Source organism: Schistocerca serialis, chromosome 2 (genome assembly GCF_023864345.2).
Source record: "Schistocerca serialis cubense isolate TAMUIC-IGC-003099 chromosome 2, iqSchSeri2.2, whole genome shotgun sequence".
Taxonomy (NCBI): domain Eukaryota; kingdom Metazoa; phylum Arthropoda; class Insecta; order Orthoptera; family Acrididae; genus Schistocerca; species Schistocerca serialis.
This window is the reverse complement of record NC_064639.1, coordinates 393,321,732-393,343,485: the sequence shown is the minus strand read 5'-3', so window position 1 is coordinate 393,343,485 and position 21,754 is coordinate 393,321,732.

Sequence of the window (21,754 nt, the reverse complement as noted above, 5' to 3'; positions counted from 1 at the left end):
CTGCATTTTAATCTGATAGCAGAACAGTTATACTACCGCTATTTATAAGATCCGAAGAGGCCGAACGTTCAGCTGCATCATAGTAAAAAAAAATGTTCAAATGTGTGGGAAATCATATGGGACTTAACTGCTAAGGTCATCAGTCCCTAAGCTTACACACTACTTAACCTAAATTATGCTAAGGACAAACACACACACCCATGCCGGAGGGAGGACTCGAACCTCCGCCTGGACTAGCCGCACAGTCCATGACTGCAGCGCCTAAGACCGCTCGTTTCCTCAGCTAAAATTCCTGCTCACTTCTCAACCCAATTGGCATGCTCCCTAAACTCTAACAGCTTGTAGAGGCTCTCCAACTGCAATGGATTAACACTTCAGGTTTGAATAAATTTTGAGATCTTGCCTAAAAATACAGGTATAGGTGCTCTACTCAAATGAAACTACGTGGTTCCAGAGACCTTTACGGGGCTCAAGTACCTAGGATGTATGTATGCAGACTGAAAGGACGAATCAAAATCTGTACCAATGTCGGAATTCGAACCCGGGTGTCCTGCTCACTACGCACACGCGCAAACCGCTATGCCACCCTGGCACAGTGACTTCACACAACTGTACTACCAGAGACGTCTACCTCCTCAATCCAAATTCCCATTCACACCTCAGCTCATGTGGTATTCCCGCGAACCTCGATCAGCATTGCAGAGGCTCTCGGTGCTTTAATCAATTGCAGCTATATGGTTCCAGAGTCCTCCCCCGGTAGCTGAGTGGTAGCGTGTTCGCTCAGAGGGTTAGCAGCCGTCTGTAATAAAAAAACTGAGATAAACGATCAACAACGAACTTAAACGGGTGTCTTACGACGTCCGCCCCGAGCAGATGCAACGAACAAAAGCGAACAAAATGAGATTAAAAAAAAAAAAAAAATGGTCAGCGGGATAGAATGTCAATCCTCAGGGCCCGGGTTCGATTCCCGGCTGGGTCGGAGATTTTCTCCGCTCAGGGACTGGGTGTTGTGTTGTCCTAATCATCATCATTTCATCCCCATCGACTCGCAAGTCGCTGAAGATGCGTCAAACCGAAAGACTTGCGCTCGGCGAACGGCCTACCCGACGGGAGGCCCTAGTCACAAGAAAAAGACTTTCTGAAGTTTCTAATGTCTATGATGTGTAACTACAGACTGAAGGCAGAAATAAATGTTTGTACACGGCCTTGGTACAAATTTCCATTCGTTGCTTCAGTCTCGCGTAAAACTTTGTGGCAATTTCATGTCTGTTGAGTTGTTGCAATTTTTAAGGTCAGCAGTGCACAGTCAGGAACTGAACGCTTATGAGGGCAAACCGACTCTTGTTCGTTCCAAGAGGTGCAGTGTATGGTAAATGCGGTAATCGTGAACCGGTGAATGTAAATAGCTGGTAATTCCTAGCATCATTTGGCTAGTTGTTTTGCTGCGGTGACCTTAATGTTGATGAGAAGCAGCTGCGCAGACATTTGGAGGTTCCCGGCTGCGCTGGAAGAGGTCACGGTAGGAGCGTTCACGTCTTCCTCTGCGAGGCGCAGTGGCCGGTGCGGCGCTAATTTCGCAGAACAGCTGGTGCTTCGGCGGTCTACAGAGGCGGCGGCGGCGGCGGCGGCGGCGGCGTCGGTGTGGGGCGCTGCGGTCGCCGTGGGGCGCGCTGCGACTCTAATTAAAACGGCGCCCGGCGCGCGTGCCCCGCCTGGCGAGCAGCGCTGAAGGCGCTCGCACTGGCGCCAGTATCGCCACGCTGGTGCTGCAGCTGCTGGCGTCTCGTCGCTTCTCGTGGGTCGTTGGCAAGGGGATAGGGATCGGAGGGGGGGGGGGGGGGGGGGGTAGTTAGCTTGAGCTACACGGTGCCACACCTAGCTACGCCATCTGCAAGAGATGTTTTCATTTTGATGTCCCTCGTAAATGGTTCGTGCAAAGTTTGTCTGGTTGCTTGCACCTTAGCTGCTCACATCACCGACAGTCACTTGTATGACAAATTCTAAAAAATACAAAGGTAGATTGAAAATAAAGTCCTCCATCTTCGCAGCGTTACAGCAGATGACAGCACTGGCATGTGTCAGGTACTGGACTTAGGGTTGTATCGAGGGCTTGTCGAGATAGATTCCCGCCAAATGCGGAAAAGCTGGCTGAAAGCCCTCACCACGTACGTTTATTCTGTGATTTGGACCGAGAAGGAAGTTAAGAAGATATTACGTGAGTTTCCTACCCTCGTGTTCCTGTCTTCAGCCCATGAGAACAGTCCTGTCCCTCAACCCTCGATCGTGTGCGCTCGCTGTTGTCACAGTGTCGTTTCATCCGCATAGCGTCATGTAGATACGACTACTACTGGACAGATGATGGTTACTGTAGCAACAGTTCGCTTGCTTCGCACAGCTACCTCCTACATAGCTCGCTCAAGTTAAACAACGCAGTTCTTGCTGCTACTCATCCACGGTATTGCATGGTCTTTTGAGTCGGCGAGCGAGCGCTGAAACAAGTACGCTGTTCCACAGGACACCTCTGACTTGCATCCATTTATTCCGACTGAAGACTGGAACGAGACCATGGAGGAAGCAAGCAAAAAGATAGAGGTGATTCCGTAAAATGCTGTGAATATAAACAATGCAAACGAAAGTTTTCTTTTTCACTATGGCACTTAACTTTTAAGGTCATCAGTCCCCTAGAACTTAGAACTACTTAAACCTAACTAACCTAAGGACATCACACATATCCATGCCCGAGGCAGGATTTGAACCTGCGAACGTAGTGGTCGCACGGTTCCGAACTGTAGCGCCAAGAACCGCTCGGCCACCTCGGCCGGCGAAGCGAAAGTTTCAGACACCTTTTATGCTATCGTGTCGGAAGACAAATGGTTTATTTGTCTAGGTTATTGGTTTACCATTCTAACCCGGGAAGTCACAAATTTCAAAGCTGATAATACTGTCATTCGATGTTCTGTTCACTATGTGACAAACATGGGGCGTGTTGCTGAATTACTTTACTTCGTAGCTTATACATAAGTACCAGTCTGAACTGTGTTACTTTAAGCACGTGATAAAGAAATTTGCAATTCGATTCCCTTAACCAAAACATAATCTTAAAGTATTTTTTAATTTGACTTTCTTTTGGCCAATTCAAAATGTAGGGTTTTATACTCGGAATATGTGGGTTTAACGGAGACAGTAATCGGCAATGCTTCTCCAGAAGAGGACCAAGAATTTCAAGGAAATGAACAACCACCTGGTACTGTTCTCAGTTCAGAAGATTACCTGCGATTAAAGTGTATGGAAGAAGAAAGCCACCATTTAACCTGCACGCAGTTAAAATTTATTATTTAGAAGGGGAAGCTTTATTTTTTTGCAACAAGAAGGCCGATCAACCATGTTTACTTTAAGAGAGTAGGAATAATTTTTCAGCCAAGGATGTGTTCAAAACCTTCGTTATTTATGGGGAAACAACTTGTAGATTCAAAGCCGTCGTTTTCAAATCTAGTTCATTATTTCAACATTACGATAAAGTAATAGGAGATATAATTATTCTTATTTTGGAAAACAGAAAATAAAACCGCAGTTCATGCAATATTTTTAGTTTTGTATTCAATAAAACCTTTCTTGAACGAGGTAAATTTTATTTCTTATTCTCCTGGGTCCAACCTGGGTTTCGACATGTTCCTATTTATCCCAAAGACCAACAAATAGAAAAAAATAATAAGATTAACACTGCTAACATAAGATTAACAGTCCTCTGTCTACTGTGCGGCTGGTCCCGGCGGAGGTTCGAGTCCTCCCTCGGGCATGGGTGTGTGTGTTTGTCCTTAGGATGATTTAGGTTAAGTAGTGTGTAAGCTTAGGGACTGATGACCTTAGTAGTTAAGTCCCATAATATTTGACACACATTTTAACATTTGATTTAGTCCTCTGTCTGAGGTGAATAGAAACACCAATCTTTTAATTTTTTTGTTATAAAACCATGATCCGGATCTCAAATCATTTATACTTTTAAAGTTAGGCAAATGTCCTATAATTCCATGTAATTTTCATTTGCATATTTTTTTTTTAAATTTTCTATTTTATTCTTTTTTTGTTGGAAACTGGTTCTATTCGACTCATTTTAAGGAATGTAATTTTTCTTGCCCTAAAGCCAGTACTATTCCTGCTCCCAAGTTTCGGTAGGTATCATCTGCAATGAAAATTAAAAATATCGTGAATAAGCCTTCTGTGGCTGATTAATAATATTACGAGAATTTTTAGTCATTGAGCTAGTGGAAGTTCTTCACGTAACAATAAATTGGATCCTCGTAGAAACGAACTTAAGCTTTGAAATTGATCATCATCTGCCTTGATCAATCGCCTGACGTTGTAAGACCACTGGAAAAAGCCGTATTTACGCATATGTATTGTTGTTACTCTATTGCGAATGAAATTCTGATGCCACATGTTCGATACTAAACGTTTCGTGACGATTACCTGGTATGGTAGAAATGTCAAACGGAAATGACAATGTTTCATGGAAGCACATTACAAAGACGTTCACGTTCAGGTGTGGTAATTAAGATGGATTTCATTTAAACCTGTTAAACACATCCAACATGCAAGGACTTGCCGTGGCGAGATGTGAGATGTCATTCGAATTCTTCCGACATCTGTGGAACCGGACTAGGGTGGTCAGCGTCAGTAAGTCCTGTACAGATTGTATGAGTGGGAATACAGGAAGGACCACGTTATCTTCCGGGTGGGAACGGTGGTACGCGGCAGCGTCTTCTTCAGTACTAACAATTGTTTTCATGCCGATCAATTGCTGGAAAAAAATTCCACAAGAAACTAGAACAATTCATGAAAGCCCATTTAGAAGATATTAACCCTGAAACATGATACAAAACGGTTGCGACAGCGCACACAGCTCACGTGTAGGACTTCGAACCACGGTTACTAGAATGCATTTCAGTAACCGTACTCCGAAGCAAAGCACAGATGTCTAGGATTGGCAGTAGTGCGAGAATTCACGAAGTACAGCAATTTCTAACGAGAGGATCTAGGACGCTTGAGGTCACCTCTGATTGTAATTGACTCACGTTGTTCCTATTTTCGTAGCTCTGTGGCTCCGTCGGAATTCCCTCAAAATCGCCGCTGCTTGTCGCGTGGTTCATTTCTCATTTCTTTCGCGTTGTTAATTCTGGATCATTATTATTTTGACAGTGCTTCAAAAACCTGTTGAAAATGTCTTTAAAAAACTAGTACAAAAATGTATAGTAAAATTAACAGATATTTTCGCAGTCGATTTAAAAGAAATATTGTCTGCCTTTGAATGCGGATGAAAGAAAATGAAACAACAAGCCCAGTGTTTGTGTGAAACTAGGGGCTCTGTAACATTAAATCATAGGCCTAAGAAGAGTGAAATATGATTTTTATTTCAAGTACGTTAGTCTTTGTTTAACTTTAATTCTGAATTGAATAGAATGTGTGTTGTTTGATAATGAATACACCGTGTTAACGGTGAATAAACGCAGAATCTGAAAACTATCTCCAGGAATTGATTTATGTCTAAATGGACAAGACCCGACACGTAAAATTAAGAAATTCGAAGAAAGGACAACTTATTTTCAAATTGGCTATAGAGTGGGCTCTCACTTAAAGAGCATCAATCGTTCCCAGTCTCAAACGCAATGTGAAACATTCGTTACGCGAAGCTCACGTTGCCGGTGGAAAAGACGAGATCTATTTTGATCGGATGATGGTATATGCCACATGAGGGATAGTAGATGTATTGATAATGCTTTCAAAGCTGTTCGCCAACAGATAGCGTAGTTATGTAGTAACCAGAGCGCCATCTCTCTCTACAATTTAATACGGAAAGCTCACAGCCAGAAAACTCAGTGTGGTGAAACCGTGTGAAGCAAGCTGGCAATGATGCCACGGAGACGCACTCGTTCTTTTTACAGGCAACTGAGTAAGTTTGAAAGGGGTCACAGTGCGGTCTACCGAGTGGCAGGACGGTCCTATCGAAATATTTCCATAGTGGGCATGCTGACTCAGTTGTGCAACGATACTAGTTTCAGTGGTCACGTGGACATTGTCACATCCGTAGGCGATGTTCTGGACTTCCACGCACCGCAGACGCCCGCCAGGATCGTGATATATATATATATATATATATATATATATATATATATATATACTACTGGCCATTAAAATTGCTACACCAAGAAAAAATGCAGATGATAAACGGGTATTCATTGGACAAATATATTATCCTAGAACTGACATGTGATTACATTTTCACGCAGTTTTTGTGCATAGATCCTGTGAAATCAGTACCCAGAACAACCACTCCTGGCTGTAATAACGGCCTTGATACGCCTGGGCATTGAGTCAAACAGAGCGTGGATGGCGTGTACAGGTACAGCTGCCCATGCAGCTTCAATACGATACCACAGTTCATCAAGAGTAGTGACTGGCGTATTGTGACGAGCCAGTTGCTCGGCCACCATTGACCAGACGTTTTCAGTTGGTGAGAGATCTGGAGAATGTGCTGGCCAGGGCAGCAGTCGAACATTTTCTGTATCCAGAAAGGCCGTACAGGACCTGAAACATGCGGTCGTGCATTATCCTGACCGAGACGTGTAACCATTGGCACCCTATAGCATCACGCCGGGTGATACGCCAGTATGGCGATGACGAATGCACGCTTCCAATGTGCGTTCCATTCGATGTCGCCAAACGCGGATGCGACCATCGTGATGCTGTAAACAGAACCTGGATTCATCCGAAAAAATGACGTTTTGCCATTCGTGCAACCAGATTCGTCGTTGAGTATACCATCGCAGGCTCCCCTGTCTGTAATGCAGGGTCAAGTGTAACCGCAGCCATGGTCCCCGAGCTGATAGTCCATGCTGTTGCAAACGTCGTCGAACTGTTCGTGCACATGGTTGTTGTATTTCAAAAGTTCCCATCTGTTGACAAAGGGATCGAGACGTGGTTCGGATAAGATGCCCGTCATCTCGACTGTTAGTGAAACGAGACCGTTGGGATCCAGCATGGCGTTCCGTAATACCCCTCTGAACCCACCGATTCCATATTCTGCAAACATTACGATAGTTATTCCTCCGTGTTTTCTGTTTTCTGATGGTGATTGCTTTCCTGCGAAACATAAGCCAGATCATCAAGAAGAAAGACAATAACAATAATGTTACAGTTCAGTGACTACACGCTAATGCGCAGCACTTTTCCGGTGCAGCTGCAATTTGATGATTAGTAACTAATGTCTCTCATTTGTATTACTTCATCTACATCTAACTACATACTCCGCAGTCCACCGTACGGTGCGTGGCGGAGGGTACCTCGTACCACAACTAGCATCTTCTCTCCCTGTCCCACTCCCAAACAGAACGAGAGAAAAATGACTGCCTATATGCCTCTGTATGAGCCCTAATCTCTCTTATCTTTGTGGTCTTTCCGCGAAATATAATTTGGCGGCAGTAAAATTGTACTGCAGTCAACCTCAAATACTGGTTCTCCAAATTCCTGAGTAGCGATTCACGAAAAGAACACCTCCTTTCCTCCAGAGACTCCCACCCGAGTTCCCAAAGCATTTCCGTAACACTCGCGTCATGATCAAATCTACCAGTAATAAATTTAGCAGCCCGCCTCTGAATTGCTTCTATGTCCTCCCAAACGCTCGAGCAGTATTCAAGAATAGGTCCTATTAGTGTTTTATAAGCGGTCTCCTTTACAGATGAACCACATCTTCCCAAAATTCTACCAATCAACCGAAGACGACTATCCGCCTTCCCCACAACTGCCATTACATGCTTGTCCCACTTCATATCGCTCTGCAATGTTAAGCCCAAATCTTTAATCGACGTGACTGTATCAAGCGCTACACTACTAATGGAGTATTCAAACATTACGGGATTCTTTTTCCTATTCATATGCATTAATTTACATTTATCTATATTTAGAGTTGGCTGCCATTCTTTACACCAATCACAAATCCTGTCCAAGTCATCTTGTATCCTCCTACAGTCACTCAACGACGACTCCTTCCCGTACACCACAGCATCATCAGCAAACAGCCGCACATTGCTATCCACCCTATCCAAAAGATCATTTATGTAGATAGAAAACAACAGCGGACCTACCACACTTCCCTGAGGCACTCCAGATGATACCCTCACCTCCGATGAACACTCACCATCGAGGACAACGTAGTGGATTACTTAAAATGATGCTTGACAATTGTCAAGATTTTATTAACAGTTGTTATTCGCAGGGTGGTAGCAGCAATATATTTGACGGGTGCTACATAACCACAAAAAAGTAAGCACGGGTTCTCGGTTGTACACTTCAACAAAAATACAACAATCTTAATAAGTCCGTGCTTATTCATTTATTAATAATTTTGTCAAATCTTCGGTCTGTTTTGAGACATAACGACCCAAATCATTTTCAAATTGATGCCGATTCCTGTTCTCAGTTTTCATGTTCACCTAATGCATATCTGTAGGAAGTGGCGTATGACACTAATAATCTGACGTAATTTCAAAGCTCCCATGCCCCCAGCAGTGGACTTTTTTCCTCTATATTCGGAAGATGTCAATCTTTTGCTAATTAAATCCCCCGTCAGAGGTTCGAGTCCTCCCTCGGGCATGGGTGTGTGTGTCGTCCCTAGCGTAAGTTAGATTAAGTAGTGTGTAAGCTTAGGGACCGATGACCTCAGCAGTGTGGTCCCATAAGACCTTACCACAAATTTTCAGATTTGCTAATTATGTAGCGGAGGTTGTAATTCCTACCCTGCTGCTGAAACTTAGTAGTTCCTTCAATGCTGACAGTATCGATTTTGCACTTACTGTATGGGAATTTTCCGTATTAACTGTCCGATCTCTTTCGTAGGCTATTCCTCGGGATTGCAGAGGATCTCCGACAGCCCAGTTGACCGAAATCGCTCGCAGTTTGCTAGTCTCCACTGACGACCACAGAACGGTGGGCGTTCGACGCGCGCCACAGGCGGTGCCACGCCCAGAAACGACACGAATTCCGTGACAATGGCCGACTCTGTCCGTGCAAGAACAACGCAGCGACCAACAGCAGGGAGGCAGCCGCAGGCCTGGACAGCTGTTTTTTCGCCGCCCACCGCGCGCTTGTGTGTGTGCGTGTGCGCCTTTCTCCGGCCGGAACAGCTCTCCATTGTGTGTGTCGCGCCCCCGACAACAGCCTGTGGTCGCGGCATTTTCCGTGCCTCTGCCACCGAACGGGGCTGAAGCGAAATTTAGAGTACATGTAGGTCTGCTGTTTAAACGGAGCAGTTCACTTCTGCAGTTCAACCAGAGCCTTCTCTATAAAGAGTCTACACGGACAGGCAATTGTTCAGTAGTAATATTTTTATTGTCGTGTATCGCACAGAGTACGGTACAGATAACACTGTTAAACTACCATTTGCACGTGGTGTGAGATACTGTACATTGGTTCTCATATACCGGGTCATCAAAAAGTCAGTATGAATTTGAAAACTGAATAAGTCACGGAATAATGTAGATAGAGAGGTACAAATTGACACACATACTTGGAATGACATGGGTTTTTATTAGAACCAAAGAAAAACAAAAGTTCAAAAATTGGCGCTTCATCTGATCAGAATAGTAATAATTAGCATAAGAAAGTAAGACAAAGCAAAAATGATGTTCTTTACAGGAAATACTCAATATATCCACCATCATTCCTCAACAATAGCTGTAGTCGAGGAGTAATGTTGTGAATAGCACTGTAAAGCGGAGTTATGGTGAGGCATTGACGTCGGATGTTGTCTTTCAGCATCCCTAGAGATGTCGGTCGATCACGATACACTTGCGACTTCAGGTAACCACAAAGCCAATAATCGCACGGATTGAGGTCTGGACACCTGGGAGGCCAAGCATGACGAAAGTGGCGGCTGAGCACACGATCATCACCAAACGACGCGCGCAAGAGATCTTGCACGCGTCTAGCAATATGGGGTGGAGCGCCATCCTGCATAAACATTGTACGTTCCAGCAGGTGTTTATCAGCCAGGCTACCCGTCACAGTAGCAGTTACAAAACCAGAATCACGCATTTTCTCGAAGAAAAAAGGCCCGATAACGGTAGATGTGGTAAATCCAACCCATACTGTGACTTTCTCGTCGTGCAATGGAGTTTCCACGACAGTTCTAGGAATTTCGGTAGCCCAAATTGTGCAGTTGTGTGTGTTGACAGACCCTCGGAGCGTGAAATGAGCTTCGTCGAACCACAACACGTTACTCAACCATCATCTTCCGCCATGTTTTGAAACGCCCACACCGCAAATACCCTCCGCTTCACTAAATCGCCAGGTAAAAGTTCTTGATGCCGATCGATTTTGTACGGATAGCATCGGAGGGTACGCCTAAGTGCCAACCAAACAGTAGTGTATGGAATGCTGGTGCGACGTGTGACTGCACGAGCGCTGACTTCCCCGTGCATAGATGAACCCGCTACAGTCTCCATTTCTTCCTGAACTGCCTCAGCAGCATTACGCCTTGCGCTCGGTCGGCCACTACGGGGTCTATCGTCTAAACAACCCATGGCTTAGAACTTCGTAATCATTCTCGCCACATCTGCATTTTTCAACGGACCTCTACCCGTCCGAATCCCCTTCCTATGGCAATAGCATCGTAACGCTGAACTAGCAAATTCCCCATTCTGATAATACAGCTTCACTAAAGCGCCTTTTCAGGTAATGTCAACATGCTGCGACTGCTGGCGCATCTGATTCTCTCTCTCGTTACAGCTCCTTTTATACACAATTGTCATGCTCAGTCACTGACGTTTTGCTGTCCAGCTCCATCTGTCGGACAGTTTGTGAACTTTGATTTTTTTTTTTTTTGTTCTAATAAAACCCCATGTCATTCCAAGAATGTGTGTCAATTTTTACCTCTCTATATACATTATTCCGTGGTTTATTAAGTTTTCAAATTGATACTGACTTTTTGATCACCCGGTGTTTCTTGTTGTAAAATCAAAATCTATCAATCAAAAAGTATCACTACGGCTTTCGAGGTAATTCACAGTGTGTAATATTGATTTGTTAATTTGTTTCTTTACTAACTGGAGGCCTATGATAGCCTGGGTACGCATTTTGCCAATTTTTTATTAAAAAGGAATGCAAAAATTTGAACTGTGTTTATAGTGAAGTATCGAAAAGATTCCGTTTGGTGAAAGTACCTTTGAAATTGAGAAACAGTCGTACAAAGGAATATCCATAATGTACATATGTGTAAGCAGAGTATCCAAAATAAGAAACATGATTCTGGACAGTTACCGTACACCGGGCGCAGTTGCTTCGCGTGTCTATAACGCGATTTTGTGAACATATCTCTGACCACACCTCCACATAGCTCTTCAGACGACTACCGTTTTCGCCGACAGCCATTTGCTCTTCGCAGTTGAAAGCTGTCAAAAGCGCTGGCGGGTGTCAGGGATATCCTTAAACTGACTCGACTGTAGGAGCATCTTTGTAGTAAGGAATAAATTTATTGAAACTTCAGGCATCATGAGGTATTTTTTCAAGTATCTCAGTGCTTATGACGGCATATCTCCTGAATCATGTATTGTACAATTATTCATTTGTGTTGGTATGTTGAGCGTCAGCGAAGTATATTCTGAATATAATATCAAAGGAATAATAAGTTTAAACGTCATGCATGATACGGCAGTTTTTTATGCATCTCAATGTTTATGATATTATATCTCCTGATCTATGTGTCATACAATGACATAATTTAGTAGATACACGCAGCGGTATATGTCGATATTGTCCGCAAAATGTCTTGCGAATAGAGTTATTAGAAAACAAGTCATATGTCTAAACTTCATTCGCAACGCGGCATCTTTTCGCCCACCTTAGTGTTTATGATGTCATATCTCCCGCTCTGTGTCTGGTACTATGATATGCTTTTGTCAGTGCATATGAATGCTCAAACAGTGACTTCCGACAATCAGACTGCAAACCGGAGCGTCAACCAACCAATCAAAACCAGCCATCTCCCCATAACAACGTGCGCTTAAATAGCTGCTAAGCGGCGAAAGAGGAAAACCACGGCCACGAGATACAGAGTCGATCGCAGAGATCTTACACGAATACTGGGAAACGACTAGCGACAACGGCGCCACGTGTCAGTTACGTAACACACTAACTCACACCGTTTTTGTAACAGCTAATTGGTTTCGACGTGTGTGTCTTTGGTGGCAGACACACATCAGTCTAACTTCCACACACACTCGGTGCAACATATCCGCATCAACTGTGGCAATGGCAGCACCGATTCGATTCTTTAAATCATTGATGTGAATGAAAAGCGACTAGTGGACTGTGACGTACCATGATAGACAGATATCTATAGGTGTTATGTCTGGCAACCTAGGAAGACAACTGGATCGCTCTGCCAGTCCAGCGATCTGGAGACAGTTTTCGGAATGGATACATCTGTAAACAATTCTAAAGGACCCGGCGCACGGTCGCCCCAGGGATTTGCAGCTCCTGCGACGTCTTCCGAACAAAATTCTGATGTGAAAGTTGAAAAGTCAGCAGTATCTGTTTTATGTCGGCTTCAGTTGTTACAGGTGGCTCAGTATGACGCTTCACATCAACGCTTCCTGCCTGCATAAAATTCCTGTACCACCGACGTATCGACGTCCGCGAGGGTGGTTGCGTCCTACATTGTGTTTGGAATTTCCTATGAAGCCGTGTGTCCGATTTGGTCCGAATAAACAAGTCCACTCACTGAGCCTTTTCTTGAGCCGTTGTCATTATGCTTCACTCACGACAACCTGAAACACATCAAACAAAACTTTGTGAGCTTATCCGTCACATAAGCCAAACGTGGTGAGAATATCTTAATAAGTCTGAGCGCCATAACACACTGATGTTGTGGCGTACCTTTTGAGACACCCTACACTTGTAAAATAATACCGTGCCCGCCAAAATTGCTGTTTAAATGATAGTAGTATTTGTTTCTGCCCCTAGGAACAGTCATCTTGAAGAGGTAGGTTTGAAAAAGAATATGGTAGTGTCTATTATACAAACATTATTTCTATTTCTCATAAATGTACGTGGGTACGTGGAATTACGTAAAAACACCTGGTGCTACAATACTAAACATGGAAGAATACACTGGCAGATATTGAACTCAGTGTGAAGCTAGTCACCAAACATTAAATATAAATTATTTTTAAAATAGTGGCTTTGGTAGTCAATATATTTCAGTATATTTCAGTATCATACCATTTACTCTTCAGGTGCTACTCATCGACCAGAATTATTAAAGATATTTGCAGTTATGTGTGGTAATTTGTTTTCATATAGTGTGTGTGTCATTTTCGATGTATATTCGTGTAATCAACTGAGATACAGTGTATCCAAACAGTTAAGTCTCCATGGGTGTTTTTTATGAACCGTATTGGTGAATGAAGAGTTAATTTGATTCCGTGTTAAAGAACTTCTACTTCATTCAGTTATACGACGGATAAGTACTGAAACTTATTTTTCGTTTGTGTGTGGTCGGCCGGAGATGAATGCATAGCTGTGATTTGCCTTGCAAAAAGGAGTACTGTTGAATTTGAACGGAACGTGCCTAGGTGAAGAGCGTTTCTAGTCGTTGACCAGCTGAGTACCATTGGTCTCAAATGTTGTAGGCTACGTATAAATTCTATCGAAATAATGTTCGTCTTGTTTTCTTTTGATTGTTTGTATTGTATTTGTGTCATGAATTTGATGTTTACATATAATTAATGTTTCAGGATTTAGTTTTTTAACGGTTTGAGCTGTTCGTAATTAGAGTGTCTGTGTTGTACACGCATCAGTAGAGCAAAATGTAATAATTTTGTGGCATAGTTTTGTTGAATTAGCTGTGTTTTCTGTTATTAATGAATGTGATCTTCGTCGTGTTGTGAGTGTTCTGGAATTCTTACCTCTGAGTGCAGTAGTTATTTGTTATGTAATTTAGCCAGAGTGTAAGAGCCGTAATGTGCTCTGATGGTAATAGCTAAATAACAATTATTATCAGTAAATGAATCAAAAGTAGCCAACCAGTTGTTACAAAAGGTGGTTTTATTCGATATTTCACTAGAGTCTCGACGAACGTAAACCCGTTTTCTCCAGAAATACATATAACCTGAAGACAATCCAAAAACTACAGACCCGAAAACATACATGTTAAAATTATGCTTGATAAAGAGACTAGATCCAGGGGAAGGGGTGGAAATATCATTAACATTATAAAACATACCCAAATGAATAAAAACTAGTTCTTACCAAAAATTCACATTGGAAAAACACCAAATAATAAAGCAATCTGGCATTTGTCCAATGAAAATATGTTGTCAGCGCACAGCATTGTTTCGTTACCAAATCTGATTATGAATGTTGGGCTCCATAAGGTTCCATTCCTGTGCAGCGACCGTGGAATATAAAATTATAAAGAATATAGGGACCAGTCGCGGACACATAATTTATTTATCTTGTTGCAAATCGGTTTCGACTGAAATCAGTAGAAGTACTTCTGCTTATGGCGTGTATCGGTTAGAGAAATGCACCGATGATGACTGATATCAGTCGAAATCGATTTGCAACAAGATAAATAAATTGTGTTTCCGCGACTGGTTGCTACATTATTTATAATTTTAAATCTGATTATGTTTTATATGTGATGTATCCACCCGTTTGATGGGAGATAATCTGTTTTTGATAATTAATTTTGACATGTATATTTCCGGATTTGTACTTATGCTGATACATTGTCTCAAGGTTAGGCCTACATGTATTTCTGAAGAAGACGGATTTAAAAATGGCTCTGAGCACTATGGGACTTAACATCTGAGGTCATCAGTCACCTAGAACTTAGAACTACTTAAACCTAACTAACCTAAGGACATCACACACCTCCATGCTCGAGGCAGGATTCGAACCTGCGACCGTTGTGGTTGCGCGGTTCCAGACTGAAGCGCCTAGAACCGCTCGGTCACACCGGCTGGCAAGACGGATTTACATCCGACGAAACCATGGTCAAAGGTTGGATAAAACGACCTTCTCTTATGTCTGGTTTCATTTACTGATCTCTAACAGTTGCTGAAATCCAGTCATATTGAAAATATTGAATTATTATTGATTTATTAGTTTTGTAAAATCTGTAATGTGCTATGATGGTATAAGATTATATACATATTTAGCAATTAATGCAGCAGAATGTCAAATATTGTTATGGTTTTTGTTGTTGCCGCTGGTGCTGTTGCGGTCTTCAGACTGAAGAGTCTTGTGATACGCTAGTCTATTTTGTTTAAGCTTTTTCTTTTCCGCATAACTACCGCAACGTACAACCACTTGAATCGCCGTAATTTTAGCTTCCATACTTCCTCCTATTACCATAATGATGATTCTTTGTTGTCTCAGGACGGGTCCTATCTTCCGAATTCCTATTTCACTCAAGCTGTTCCTTTTTGCCCAACTGATCTGAGTGCATCTATCCGTCTAAACTTCAGCACTCTGCTGTAGCATCTGAGGTCAAGAGGTTCTGTTGTTTTCTTGTCTGAACTATTTGCCGCCAACGTTTCACGTCAGTACAAGGCTACACAACAGATCAGTATCTTCACATAATAATACGTAACATTTATACTGATATACAATTAACAGGCCTTATTTTATATCCTTTCCACGTCACCCATCGGCACTTATTTTGCTGCCCAAATGAAAATGATCAACTAGCTGTAGTCTGTCACTTCTAAATCTTATTTCCTAGCATCACTTGATTTAATTTGACTCCATTCTAACATCCTTATTTTACTTCTGCCGATGTTCACCTGATATCTCCTTCTCTAAGAATTATTCATACTATTCAATTGCTCTTCCAAGTATTTTGCCGAATCTCACAGAACTGCAACGATCGTCAAACCTGAACTTCAATTACCGTTCCAGTATACTCCTTGGTTTGCTTCACAGCTCGAATTACATGTGAGACAGGTCGCAATCCTTTGTCAACTATGGCTTCCCTTTTATGTCGTTTGACTTTTGTCACTGTAATTAGTTTCTCTTTAGTACTAACCAACCAAATAAACATCTACAAGCTTTAGGGACACGTTCCTTACACCAAAATAAGAAAAAACTTCTAGTAAACGTGGGATCTAAAATCAAATACTTGAGACTTACGAGCAACTGTTCATCTTCGATACCATGAAACAGATCTCTTATACTGCGAGGACTTTGCTCTCCATATTTTGGGAGGAGATAGCATTAAAAAACAAGAAAAAGTAGTTTAGTAAACATGGGCTCTAAAATGCATACCTTAAGAGTCATGAGCACTTGTTCAGTAAAAGAGATCTGTTGCACACTCGTGAAGATGAATAAGCGCACATAACTCTTAAGGTACGCAGTTTAGAGCCCAAGTCTACTAATCATTTTTTCTCGTTTTGGTCTGTTTTCCCTTGTCTCAAAATATGGAAAACAAAGTCCTTGCACTATAAGAGATCTGTTTCGTGGTATCGAAGATGAATAAGAGCTCACAGTTCTTAAGGTATGCATTATAGATCGCATGTTTACGAGACATTTTTTCTTGTTTCGTCAAAGGAACCTCTTCCTGAAGCTTTTCGGTATTTTTTGGGACACCCTGTATAGGAGTTACCTTTCTCTCCCAGTATTTTGTCTCTGCCGGTTTCAGAATTGGGAAGAGTGTACTCCAGGTAAAACTGCCAAGAGCTTTCTCTAAATTTATAAATGCGCAAGCGTACATTTCTCTAACTTCGGTCTGCCTTCCAAGTTATATAGCAGGAATGCCTTGTGTGTTCCTACGAACATTCTCAGAATATTACTGTACTGTAAACTCACCACTGTTGGAACTATGCAGAAACTTTGCATCTGGGAACTGTACTGACTTTCGTTCGGGGTAAGTGGGAATTTAGCTGTTACTTTGTCGACATCATATAAAAAGAGGACTCTGCTTGTTCTAACTGCCAGATGCAATATTGCACCGAGATGATATAGTTCTTTGCTGTGTGTAGTTCTCAGACAGCGAGAACACGCTGCTTCGGAAAGCAATAAAAGTCCATAGGTCGAAGTTGGGCGATAGTCTTTGCAGGGAATCTGTGATTTGTGCGGCTGGGAAGAGGGGAAACCGCGGGGGTGGCAATCGCCGGCCATTAATGGGGCGACTGACCCGTGGCGCGGACCCGGCACGCCTGATTTACTTTTATGGCTGCGATCGCGCTTCAGCCGCGAAAGCGCGGCGCAACTATCTCGCTGCCCGGCCGCCATGCTCGGCAGTCGCCTCAGGTTCTCTGTTATTTCACCGATTCATTACAACCCTTATACAGACCGCTACTGCAACAGCAGCCTCAACGACACAAAGAGCACACTGTACGGGTTTCACAGGCAAGCAAGCATGAGAAGGATGTGAGGTGATCATGTCATTTTTCCTTTTGTGTGTTATCGATGTGCACGTCAGATACAGAGAGAGAGAGAGCAAGTTATGTTAGTGTTAAACAATCTTTGGTCATGTCTTTCCACAGTCTTTGCCTCTGCGCAGTCTGACACATTCTCAGGTGAACTGTGATAGGTCATGGACGTATTTAGTAGTACTGTAAGGACTTCTGATTGTATCTCTAAGGTGAAGAAAGATTGATTGAAATGTACAGTAAGGATGAATAAGATTCAAATTAGAAATTGAAGAGAACATACATTTGGAATAATGTCGTTATTTTTGAAGAGAAGAAGTTTGAGGTAAGACTGCAGCACTGCACGCCGTTTTTGTCTAACTGATTATTGCCAGCTAGCTAACTTGCTCAGAGTTGAGAGAAAGACCATCCCATTCCCCTGAGTTATGCATTAACGTAATAACTGATTAGGCCGTTTTATTTTTTTAGAAACTCTCTGTTAACATTGTACCCTCTTTAAATCGCTTTCGCCGGCCGTTGTGGCCAAGCGGTTCTAGGCGCTGCCGTCCGGAACCGCGCTGCTGCTACGGTCGCAGGTTCGAATCCTGTCTCGGGCATGGAAGTGTGTGATGTCCTTAGGTTAGTTAGGTTTAAGTAGTTCTAAGTCTAGGGGACTGATGACCTCAGATGTTAAGTCCCATAGTGCTTAGAGCCATTTGAACCATTTTTAAATTACTGTTCACTTTTTTAAGCATGGTCTTGTTGAGACATTCTAAAGTCGTTGTCTTGGAATGTAAAACCATAGGAATGCATTACCACAGGTGATTTGCGACAGCCGGAAATTTTATGTAGAAACAGAAATCTAACTTCACCGCTGCCTGCTTGTTTATAGCCGTTGCCCTTCCGAAAAATCTGTAACGATGTTGTCAAGACTAGAGGTAAGTGGAAATTTTTATTAGAGCCAGATAATTGTTTTACTTCCATTCCGCATTTCATATAAAGACAAGTTGCATTCAGATCAGTTACATTTCAATTCAAATTAGGTACTATTTACACAAAGGTTAGCATACTTGTTTTAAGTTGGATAACAGTAGGTGGGGACATGGTTCTGGTAAAATATATACTTTTTGTAGAGTGGGAGGTAAAGTTGGGCTAAATTCCATACGGAAATTTACCAGTAAATTATGGGAAATGTGCTATACACTTACTAAGTAACATTTAAACACTACAATTGCAAAAAGTCTTGTGAATTAAAAGGAAAGTCAGCGTTGGCCGTAATATTGATGTTTTATTGGCGGCAGAACCGATTTTCGATCACATTGTTATCATCTTGAGTGCTGATATGTACAAATTAAACTCAGACACTGGCATCAAGTTATCAATAACCAAAACTGAGAAGCGCTCACAATACTGAGTTGTCATCTACGCAAAGCTCATAACACGAGTGAATGTTATCGATTCACTTAATCCAGGTATCTTTAGTGGTACCAGGTGGCCTCAGATGGTTGCAACCTATGCACTCCTCGTCCTCTTCATATTCAGATGATTAATCTTCCAACGTGGTTTGCAAAAGGCTTGAATTAGAGTCTTTCTCTCGACGACCCTGCTGTTTAGTGACCCTCTGGTTCTTTCCCACGAACAGCTTCCTTTTGATAGCACCAGATGTTGAAGGTCTATCAGAGGCTTCAAATGAAGCTCATGGCGTAGGTTTTGTTGAAGATCGTATCTTCGCTGCAGCCTTGGTACCGGCTTTAGCCAGGGACTGCTCCAGAGCCTTTTTAAAAGGAGATAACGTCAATATTACAGCGTTACATGCTCTTGGTGTTACGTCTGCTGGTGGAAGCACAGCAGGTGGGCTGATTTCAGAAGTAGAAACTGTTGTTTCGTACATTCCACTAACTGCAGCTTTTGTTCCTGACTACCGACGAGGAAACGCTGTAGATTAAGGAACCAAGGGGTCGCAAGGATTGATCCCACATATTTTGAAACTATTAGCAGCTACCTCCGTTGTTGCGGCTCTGCAATTTATCCATCCTATCAAAGGCCTGTCTCTCAAACACTGGAGGAGTGGCATATGGAATAAAATTCAGAACGTCTGTTTGCACAAACTGTCGCCAAATTACGAATACCCGAAGTAGTACAACCTACTACTACTCAGTTATTGTGACCCTCCCTTACTTATCATTTGGGCATAACCAAACTTTCAAGTGAACTGTGGACGGACTTCCAAGTGAACTCTGTAGAAAATGGTTATCTTTACCACAATGCAAAAATAACTGTGGAGAACGAAGTTAACAGCACCGGCATCAAAGTCACAACTGCGTATCAGAATGATCTGCGCTGCTGGTTGTCGGAGGAAGCTAGGGAGTGCAGCACTAAGCAAAGGAGACATTCAGCTACCCGGAATGAGGCAACCACACCAAATATGACCAGTTTACCCTAGTGGCGACTTAGTGTACCACGCATAAATCACGTGAAACGTCTTACCGTTACATCGGCATATTTGTAATAAATATCGTAACATACAACGTAGATCGAAAATGTTTCCACAAAGTTTTGGGACTGGCAGACCACATGAAAATACCGGGAAAAATAGGGCAATTAGAATTAAACGTTTCATGTTCGAGCTATTTGAAGCACATTTAGTCTGAGGATTTTAGTGCAAATCATTTTACGTAAAACATCTTGTTACCTGCTCTCTGTATGTTTCACGTCGTACATTAACACATTTTTATGAACAATAAGTGATATGAATAGCAAGTCACCGCCTGGTTGATATTTAATGTTCTTCCACCAAAAGTTGGGAAACATTGCTCTAGATTTATATTTCCTCTATCTGGTTTTGGGCAATAATATTCATCCGAGGCATGAGCGTTCCTTTGAAGATGGATAACATTGAATAAGAAGTATTTCAATGAGTCCCACCAGCCTTTCATACGATTTATTTCTTTTGGCGAAAGAAATACACCAAGCAGGTACAATTATCTGAAACTTATTAGCAAGCCTGTTTAAAATCCTTACTGCTCAGTTTCAGTCCTTTGTACAAGGCGTTTAAAGATCAGGTAGGCCTTTGTGGACGAGCAGTTCTAGGCGCTTCAGTCTGGAACCGCTAGACCGCTACGGTCGCAGGTTCGAATCCTGCCTCGAGCATGGATGTGTGTGATGTCGTTATGTTAGTTAGGTTCAAGTAGTTCTAGGTGACTGATGGCCTCAGATGTTAAGTGCAATAGTGCTCAGAGCCATTTGAACCATTTAAAAGATCAAGAAACTTTGTTCAGTGTTGGGTACCGTGTTCGGATTAGCATGTTGCGAAAACCTAATCATTCCATTTTACATAGCTTCATAGGCAGGCTCCCTGGTGCTTTTAAAATATGTGTATATTTCTAGTGATATTTCGATGAATGTGTAATTAAACGATAACAGTCCTTTTCGCCTATTTATCGGCAGTACGTTAAATTTGTTTATATTGAAGATTGAGTACCAACCCTACAACAACTGTCAATTATACGCAGGTCTTCCAGCGATCGGTACTTCCTTTCGGTTCCAAAATGGAAAAAAGTTAGGTATTATATGTTCGAAAAATCGGTCAGAGAGTTTACCAGTTACGTTTCTTTTAATGTGCCAGGGCGCCGCTGGCCGCAGTGTAAAGTACCGCAGTGAGCTACAACCCAAGAACTAGTGATGGAAGAAACGAGCGGCTAAAGTCGATATCAGTATCTTAGTTTGAGTAAGAGGCATCTTTCGGCATTTCTTTGGTCTTGGTTGTAACAGATTTCTTTTTTACTTTTTACTAAAAACCGAATATGAAGACCGAAATTTCGTTTAGCCGTAGCAGCAATGTTGAAATTTTACGTTTTTAAATTAAACTTTTTAACAAAAGAGTAATTTTTATTCATAAAATATGCATTGGTTTTAAATATTGCATTATTATAGAAAACGGGGGAAAGCTATCGGCGCTATTGTAACAAGAATGGAGAAAGAAACGCGAAACAAACACTTATCATAAAAACTGGTACAATAATGTCCCTGTTTCCATATGTCGTGGCTTAAGGTACATGTGTATTGCAGTGTGCAAGACTTCCCCCATCTGGTCCGGTAGTTTCTCGCTGTCATTGCCAGGCATTCGTTACATTGCAGAAGGGCAAAAACTGTAGTCTGGAAAACCGAAGTGACACAGCCCTGAAGTACAATGCTTGATTTACTTTAAAATATTAAACATAGGTCTGGAAATTACGTTGACAGTAATATATTAAAACCTTAACGACAGCCGGCCGGAGTGGTCGTGCGGTTCTAGGCGCTACAGTTTGGAGCCGAGCGACCACTACGGTCGCAGGTTCGACTCCTGC